The following is a 9,291-nucleotide window of genomic DNA, read 5'->3' on the forward strand; positions in this document are numbered from 1 at the left end:
CTTTTCCTTCAACCTCACTATTGTATTGTGTGCGCCGATATGAGAAAATTGACATACCTCGGAACTTGATCGGACAACGTTGATAATTTTGCGTAGTTTAAAAGTGCTCGGGACAATTACAGTACTGCAAAGATCAGTTCATTTAATCACCAAATTTGGGAAGGCGAAAATGTTGATTTATGTACCAATTAATAAATGTGGCCTATTATTAGGTCAAAAAAAAAAAAGAGACTAGATAGAATGGAACAAAAATGTTGATTTGTGTGTGCCAAGAATATTTATTTAGTATTCTTTATATCTTTTTTCTCTTTTATTTATTGAATTTTATTTAAGTGCTCCGATTTTCATTCCAGTTGAACTGGTACGAAGATCTTATTTTTTTGATCATTTTATCCTAAATGGTCGTAATTAATTTTTAGCTCTAAGGCCTTTCAGCGAGCACCCTAAGGCTCCTTATTTAGTTTCTGGGCTCTCTTAGGGTGCCCACTGAAAGGCCTAATAGCAAAAAATTCATTACAACCATTTATGATAAAATGATCAAAAAAATAAGATCTTTGCACCGGTTCAACCGGATTGAAAATCCGAATACTTATTTTTTATACCGTTTATATATTAAAAAATATAGTTAAAAAATTAAGTATTTCAATTTTCAATTTGTTTGAACTGGTGCAAATATCTTATTTTTTTATCATTTTATCTTAAATGGTCATAATGGATTTTTGGCTATAAGGCCTTTCAATGGGCACCCTTAGAGATTAAAAGGCCTAAAACTAAATAAAGAGTGTTAGGATGCTCGTTGAAAGGCCTTAGAGCCAAAAATTCATTACGATCATTTAAGATAAAATGATAAAAAAAAATAAGATCTTCACACCGGTTCAACCGGACTGAAAATTGGAACACTTAATTTTTTAATCTTATTTTTTAAACCCAAAATAAAAAACCAGCGAATGAAACCAAAATCCTTAAATGCATACAAGAGTGGGAGGTATTGGCTCACAGTTTTCTTACACCCTCATTACCCTGTATCACCCATCCCAACATTGTGGTGGAACCATGCATTGGACGAAGCTAGAGGATGGGCTGATAGTTATATAATACGTATGCAATTGTGGTACGAAGTAATGGGTATAAGTGCGCCGGGAGCAGAATTTGGAGGAAATATTGATTAGAATTTTTCCGTTTTTATATATTTTCATGTATTGTCAATATGTACTCAATTATAATAAAATGAAATTTTGTTTAAATTTATTATTATTGATTGAAGTTTTATTTATTTATTATTCATTGTTAAGACAAATTAATTAAAATAATATAAAGTTCTTAAATATGAAGTCAAATTTAATTGAAAATATAATTTGAGTTAACTAAATTAAAACTAAATAAATAAAGATATAAAATTAAGTAAATAAATAAATAAATAATTTAGAGGGGGTATTTCTATCAGGGGTGGGGTCGGAGGGAAAGTAGCTCTCATTCAACCCCAAAAGTCTCTCTCCTATGTTCCCTCTATTTTCGCCCACTTCCCCACATTTCTCTCTTCCTTTTTATTTTTTACTATAAAAAAACCAAAAATCTAGAAAATTAGGATTTAAAGTTTGGAGGCTTTGGAGACGCATACACATTTCTATAGTATATTAATAATTGATTGATTGATAGATAAATAGATAGATAGTGCCGAGCGGTTACCACGTGGTGCCCGCTCGGTGCATCCAGACCGTCCATTTCAATTTTGGATGGCTTAGATTTGGAGAGAGAAAAAAGAAAGAGAAAGAGGAGAGAGAGTATTTCAATCTGGGCCGTCCAATACATTTTTGGATGGTCCAGATGTGTTGCTCGGATATCATGTAAGCCGGGTGACGTAGTATCTACCAATACACTTTTGGACGATCCAGATGTATTGCTCGGGCACACGTCAACGGGGTGACGTGGTACCACCCGTTGCCCAAAAATATCGAGCCCAAAAATATCAAGCCCAAAAATTTCTCGATAGATAGATAGACAGAGAGTTTCCACAGTGTTCCATTCCCCTTTCTTTCTATATATACTAGGTTCGCCGTCCGTGCAAGGCACGAATGTCATGCCCGTTGAAGAGAAAAGGCAACACACCATCCACATGCACATTCAAGTTTCACAATAGTTTCAAAAAAATTTATGTCTGAGTGAAAACAAATCTACACATATTAGGAGTTCTCCACTGGAGTCATTCTTCTGCGGGTGTTGCGAACTACATTGTCAAGCTTTAAAGAATTTTCAACATTTCTTGTAACGAAATAATTCAAACCATCAATCCAAAGGCGTATTAGTAAAGAGCAAAGAGTAAGCCTAACAAAAGTGGACTACCAAATACTGTCAAACTGCTAGTTCTCAAGAAACTACTGCAATACATAGGTCTTATACTAAAGCCTTTGTGGCTTCACTTCAAATCTCACTCCACGGCATGGGCAGTTCAGCTCTCACTTGATTGGGCTATTCCAAGTGCAGATTTGGAAAGGCACCTATGTGCTAACAAAAACACATCAACATTTCTTGATATTCATGATATGTAACTAAGAAATGCTACTGTTCGCTATGCGTACAGCATCCAAATTGCAGCACGTTACAAACAGTACCATCATATAGGGACCCTGTTTCAAGTATTCTATAGCATGCTAGCAACCAACCTATCTTTCTTTTTTTCTTTTTGAACAGCGAAGAAGAAAACTATATTAAGAGAGAGGAGAACAAAATACAAGAGATAATCCCAAAAAAAGATGCCTTGGATACATCCCAACAAGGTTGGCACCTATCCAAAACATCAAAACAACAAAAGCCAAAAAGCCGGTTGATAAGTAATCAACAAACGAGGCAAATGAAACAGAAAAGAAATGGAACTGCCACAAGAGGTCTGAACAGCACCCATGGAACGGGGAACAAACATTTGCTGTATATGTGACTGGAACTACCACAAGTGATTTCAACAGCCATGGACCATAAGCAATCGAATAGAAGTAGAATAGTTTACCAACGCTCCAGTTGAAGTCCATTTCCAATCTAAGATAATGCCACACGTGCCATGAAAAATCCAGCAATGAAGGTTCCAAACCCAGCAGAATAGATTCCAGAGAGTAGCACAATAACAAGCTGTATTCTTTGAGAATAAGACACGGTAGTAATGAGTAAAGCTTCATGCTCACACTCTAAGGTATCGTAGCCCTCCGAGAAGTACATGGTTAATCTCTTAGCCCTCTAGGGATGGAGTTGGTAAGAGATACATCAGCTCAACACAATTGATTCCAGAGAATGAGTGGAAGCTCCACCATAAAACTCTTAGCCCTCCAAACTTAGGAGTTAAAAAGGGGTAGAGAAAGTGAGGAATAAAATAACCCCCAAACCCGTCCAAAACTTACAGCCTCCAACCAACCAATCCCGAACCAACTTGCAAAACACAACCTCGACACCTCAATTCACCCTTGGACGAGTCAAAACCATCCAGAACAATTCCACAGAGATCGCAAAAAACAGCCCCAAAGCCCACCCCACCACAGCCCAAAGACCAAATAGAACCCAAAAACAGCCCCAACACATGCATCTTCTATCAGTAAGAGAGCAAGGGCCATATATATTGATAATAATGCACTGAAAGTTTGAAGGGATTGTATCTTTTAGCAAAATAAAATTCCTATTGCAACATGCAGCTTCCAGCTTGAAGAAGTCAGAATTCCAAATTGTTAGTAGTCCCCCAGCACTGCCAATAGCATCGACTTCTAGATAATCACAGTCAATAACACCCCCGAGTGAGCCAATAACAGCCTTTAATATGTCCTTTAGTTTTGTCTCTTGAAGAAGAAGCATATCAATCTTAAGATCTCTTAACCATCTTTTTAATCTTACTTCTTCTCCCGATTGCTTATCTTTCACTAAAGAGGATTTTAGACGTGTCGACCTCACCAAAGTAAAATTAGTTAGAGTGCAACATGATACAATCTTGCAGATTCAACATAGTTATACGAAAAAGATTACAATCTACCTCTACAAACCTTTTTGAATTTCAAGACACAACAGAAGATCAAGGCTTAAAAATAAACAAATACGCAGACCATTGAAAAACTAACTAAAAATTTAAATAGGCATTTTGTATTTCCCGACTAAACTAAGCTACAAACAAGCAATAATTAAAATGAAGATTATACTAACATATGCAATTTTCAGAAATATATAGTGACCTGAAATAACAAGTTTCCTTCTCTCACAGTAAAACCTAAATGCAAGTCAACCATTTTCTAATCTAGTACAAAAAAAGGAAATGCAAGTAAACCATTAAATTTTTAAAAAGGAGGAACGTTACCTTATCTAACTTTCTAAAACTATTAGATCTCTACAGTATCTGTCCCTTGATAACTTCGCCAGCTACCTTAACAATCCAAGAAGGCCAATCTGCAAGCACCTGTTCCCCTTATGTAGCATTTGGAATGCTTCAAATAGGCTATTCAGAAACACCAACAACTTGATAATTCTCTTTTCTTCTCAAAATGGTCATCCCTACCCTGTTGGAGCCATTATAAATCTTATTACTTACTCGAACTCGAATATCATGGACAAAAGAACAAAACTGATAACACGTGAAAGCCCAGCTTTGGTATAATAGAATCAAAATCTTTGGGAGAGTAAATTGAACTGGTTAGACCAAAGCCTCAAACAGCACAAATCAATCAGCTTTAGGAAATGGAGAAAAACTTAATAACTAGTGTACCACAAGCTCCAGTTTTTTAATGGAGTAATGGACAAGCACAAATGGGCTATATTTATTAGATGATAATGCACAGATCACCAAGAATACAAAACAAGCACATAGAAAAGTAACAAGCAAACCTAACCCAATGTATTGTTCAATCCAAGAATCTGTACTACATTGAGTCATAAATTTTGTAGCTCTCTCTTGGTGGATTGAATCATCAATTACTCAATTTTCCAGTTCTAAGTTCTGATTTCGTAAGCTGAATATAACAAAGAAACACAGAATCTGATAGAGTCCTTCGGAAAAAATCAAAGCACAGTCCCTCGAATAGTTCTCGCAATTAAGAACAAGATTTTGGCTAAAACCAGAGCTTATCTTCCACTTTTTAATCATGTTTGGAAAGAAACGGCAAGTAGAAATAATATTGCTCTCAATGTGTATTAGTTGGTAGATTGAAGGCCAAAAGCTCATCGATACTTGCCTGGAACGGCACATGCATGCAAACCATGTAACTTACAGCCGGGGAGAAACCAACACAACTACAAAAGAACAAATAGTACTCAATATCTATCAAAGATATCTCTGACTTGTCAATCAATAGTACTCAATATTGGACTCTAGTAAGTTCTTTATCTGCTTTTCATATTTAAAAAACACAAACTAAATTCACCCAAAAAAACAGAGACAACAAACAAACCCCTTTTTGTTTTGACCTAAATCGACCTAAAGCACACGAACCCCTAAATCGAAATCTTATTTGCAAACTGAACTCGAAAATAAACAAACAAATGGCTTAGAAACACGAAGACCTGTCTATCCATCTCTAAATCCCCAACCTTATCCTTCAATATCTATATACTAGCGAATGCCCGTGCCTGAAGGCATGGCTCGAATATTCAGCACACGCAAATTAAAACTGAACATGGGATTAAAACTGAACATGGGAAAAAATAGGGGTCATAATTTTGGTGGTTGATTTTGATGAAGTCTAGTGTAAGATGATTTTGGTAGAGGCAGTGTTGATCCTATTTGGCTTATTTCAATCCCTTGTAAAACGTTTTTTCTTCTTTTCCTTTTCTAGGATTCAAGGTTCTATTGTATCTAGAGTTTGGTTATCTCGAAGTACTCTTTGTCAAGTTTTAATAAAAATTTGTTGCTTATAAAAAAAAAGAAGCAAACCCTCCAATACAAAAAAAATAAATAGTAGTACCTCGAATTTAAGCTCAACGCAAGAATTTTATAAATATATTTTTCTTGATCTTTCTTGCAGTAAAATAATAGAAAGTAATAAGATGGTAGAATAAACAACAAAGTTAGGATAATGTAAAAGACCCATGCTAGGTTGTCAAAACAAAAACTATTCTCTCACACTCTTTTTTTTTTTCCCCAATTTTCGGCAAAAAAAAACCCAATATAAAAATCGAACTGGCATGAGAAATGGAAAAATTCCTTCGATGTTTGAATCCCTTGCATGAAAATTGAAAAAAATCATTCAAGAAAAAATCGAACTTGCATCAGAACTGAAAAAATCGAACTTACCTCACTGTAGGTAATGGTCATTCAAAAGTTGGTGGAGGTTTTATGCATGTGACAAACAACAAAAATGCCCAAAAAAGTGGAATTCTAAATAGAAGGTATCAATTGCACACGGTAGGCTGGCCTTCTAAGAAACGCGGACTTCTAAAATGTGGTGATAAGTTTAACTCTTCTAAAATTTAAATCTTATGTGATAAGTTTCCGAAATCACAAGAACCAATCACTCATACATTCCTAAATAGAAGGTATATATATTCCTTATAGGTTGTGGACTCCTTATATATTTTACCTAATGCCTAAATAGGAGCCGGAAATATTTCCTTCTAATTCCCTGTTATTGTGGCCGAAAATGTGGCTTATCATTCTAATTCAACGTTTTATATATTTTCGGAAATGGTTCCTTCAAAAACCTTCTAATTCCCTGTTAATTGAACCCGGATAATGCAGACAAAAATGTGGAATTGTAGTTGTAAATCCGGATATTGTTTCCTTCATCATAATATATCGCTAGGTTTTGTACCTAGAAATCTCAGCCATTTAAAAAATATGTACCAATCTAATGATCGAAATATATGGATTCAAAAACTTCCCTGTCACACAAAATAGGTTTTAAATTAGTTTCCAATTGCCAAAAGCACATAAAAATATAAAAATCTGGGATTCAAGTAAGTACCGTTGCTTCACGCCAATAGGAACAGAAAATAGGACCCGTTGGGGCTGCGGCGCAGGGGAAGGAAGAAAGCCTCGGGACGGGACGGCGCCGGACTTGGCGATTAAAACCCAAACCTATGGCAAGCAAAGTTGAGGATGCCTGACATGAGGAGTAGTAAGGACGGCTGACTGTGAAACTGACGTCGATGGGATCTATGGAGCTTCCACAGTGTCCAAATAAAAACAAGAAGTTTGGGGAGACATAAATAAGATCAGCGAGTTTAGGAAGACAGAGTTAATCAGCAAGTTTAGGGCTTGTTGAAGGCAGAGGAGGAGAGGATGGTGAGAAGAGGACTGCATAAGGTTAGAAGAGGACTGAATAAGGTTTGCATCGGAGATCGAGATTGAGAGTGACCATTTATTGAATCCAAATCAAATAAACTCAATATACGTTTTTACACGTAAATAGGTAGGTTGCTGTGTAATTTTTTTTTATCATTATTACCTTTATAGATAATAAATCTCGGCCAAGTTAATTTGTTCGAAATTAAGGAAGGTCTCCTTTCATTCTTAATTTTTTTCATCCTTTCCAAATATATCGTTAGTCCTTCTACCCGTAGATCTCAGCCGTTGAAAAAATGTGTACCAATCCTAGGGTCCAAAATATAGGAGAGATTTTAGGGGATTCAAAAACCACCCTGTCATATTATATAGATACAAAATTTCTTTTTCCTTTTTCTTGTATGTATCAGTTCTGAACAGAATCTCAAATAACCCATGCAAGTTCAAAACCAACACGAATTCATCAAAAACAAAGCTCGTTGATCAGCTAATTACAATTTCTTCAACTAAACGTAAGATTTCAGGCAGTGAGGTCGAGATCGGTTTGATAAAAAAAACCAATTCACAAACCCTAACTGTCGCCGTCTGTACGTTCAAAGCGACAGGAATCCAAGGTAAGGTGAATCTGCAAACTTCTATACATATACGCATTCCTTACATATATTTATATATGTATATATACACAGAATGGAGAAAAAAAACTGAACAGTTTACTCGAAATTCGAATCCCAGATTAGAGAATACCTGCAGAATTTAGAGCGATGGCACATGAAGGGTTTTTTTTTTTTCCTTTCATTAAAAAATAAAATAAAACAAATCTCCAAATAATCAAAATCACCTCTTGTACTTCGGCTTCCTCGCCTGGAACCTCATCGCCATAACTAAGATCGAAAAGTAGAGTCGATCGCAAGAGTTACCTCTTCGAAGCCACCAACAGGGCAAAAGATCTAGAACATAAAAAACAGAGGCCAAATCATTCCTCAGAGTTCATGCCAACTGAAAAAAATCCAAGTGAAGAGAAAGCAAGGAAAATACAAACCAGAATTAACAAATCTGTGCAAATTGAACACGCAAATCCTCATTAAATCAGTGGTGCAGGCTACTCCAATGTATCCCATGATGTGCTTCAAATTGCCTACATCTTTGTGCTCTTTGTTGAACTCAATTATTGGAAAATTTTGGTGGGAAAGTGGAAATGGAGGTGGGAAAATTCACTGGGGGTCATGGGAGAAATTGACAGAGGCGAAAGGAAAAGGGGGGATGGGATTCCGTGACCTTGAAGCCTTCAACGGTGCTCTTTTCGCTAAACAATATTGGAGAATGATAAACAATCCCAATGCTTTATTTCCCTAACACCTCGTGTATGGAAGCAGAAAGAGGGGCTAATCCTTCCTGGTTATGGAGCAGCCTCTTGGAGGGCAAATCTATTTTGAAGGAAGGTCTGAGATGGAATGTAGGAAATGGAGAAAGCATTGATTTTTGGAGAGATTACTGGATTCCAAGTTGGGATGAAGGCAAGGTAATATCAAAGCCGCATGAGGACTGCCCATGGACCAAAGTCTCTGATTTCATCAAACAACCAACACAAGTTTGGGATGTGGGAAAGTTGAGAAGTTGTACAACAGCAGATGAAGTAAAGGCCATTGTCACAATCCCTATCAGTGTGACAAATTCTGCAGATAAAGTCATATGGAGGCACACAAAGTCTGGATCTTATACGGTGAAGTCTGGATACGATCAAGCTTACAAAGCCAAGGCCAAAGCCCGTCATCCGTCCTCTTCTCATTGCTATCCAGACAAGTTCTGGACAAAACTCTGGGCTACGCCTACAATCCCAAAGGTACGTAATTTCATGTGGAAAGTAATTCGAAATTGGGTGGCATGTAAGGATAACCTCTGTCGAAGAAAATGTGCTCAGAACCCTTTGTGTCCTATATGTGAGTTAGAGCATGAATCCATTGAACATGTGCTATTTAGATGCCCTTGGACAGAAGCTGTCTGGTTTGGCTGTGGTCTTTCTTTTTGGATCAAAGAACACACTATCACTT

General features: G+C 36.5%; 1 long non-coding RNA gene across 2 annotated transcripts; it reads right to left on the reverse strand.

Annotated features, from left to right (window-relative positions):
- Positions 1–2,194: 2,194 nt before the first annotated feature.
- LOC131299486 (uncharacterized) lies at positions 2,195–8,276 on the reverse strand. 2 transcript variants are annotated; one of them, XR_009190796.1, is made up of 3 exons: positions 8,082–8,276; positions 4,325–4,523; positions 2,195–2,495 (listed from the first exon to the last, which is right to left on the reverse strand). It is a non-coding gene; the product is annotated as an uncharacterized LOC131299486 (long non-coding RNA). The 2 variants fall into 2 exon arrangements; XR_009190795.1 differs by lacking the exon at positions 2,195–2,495 and adding an exon at positions 2,502–3,922.
- Between the last annotated feature and the right edge of the window lie 1,015 nt (positions 8,277–9,291).

Source organism: Rhododendron vialii, chromosome 9a (assembly GCF_030253575.1).
Source record: "Rhododendron vialii isolate Sample 1 chromosome 9a, ASM3025357v1".
NCBI lineage: Eukaryota > Viridiplantae > Streptophyta > Magnoliopsida > Ericales > Ericaceae > Rhododendron > Rhododendron vialii.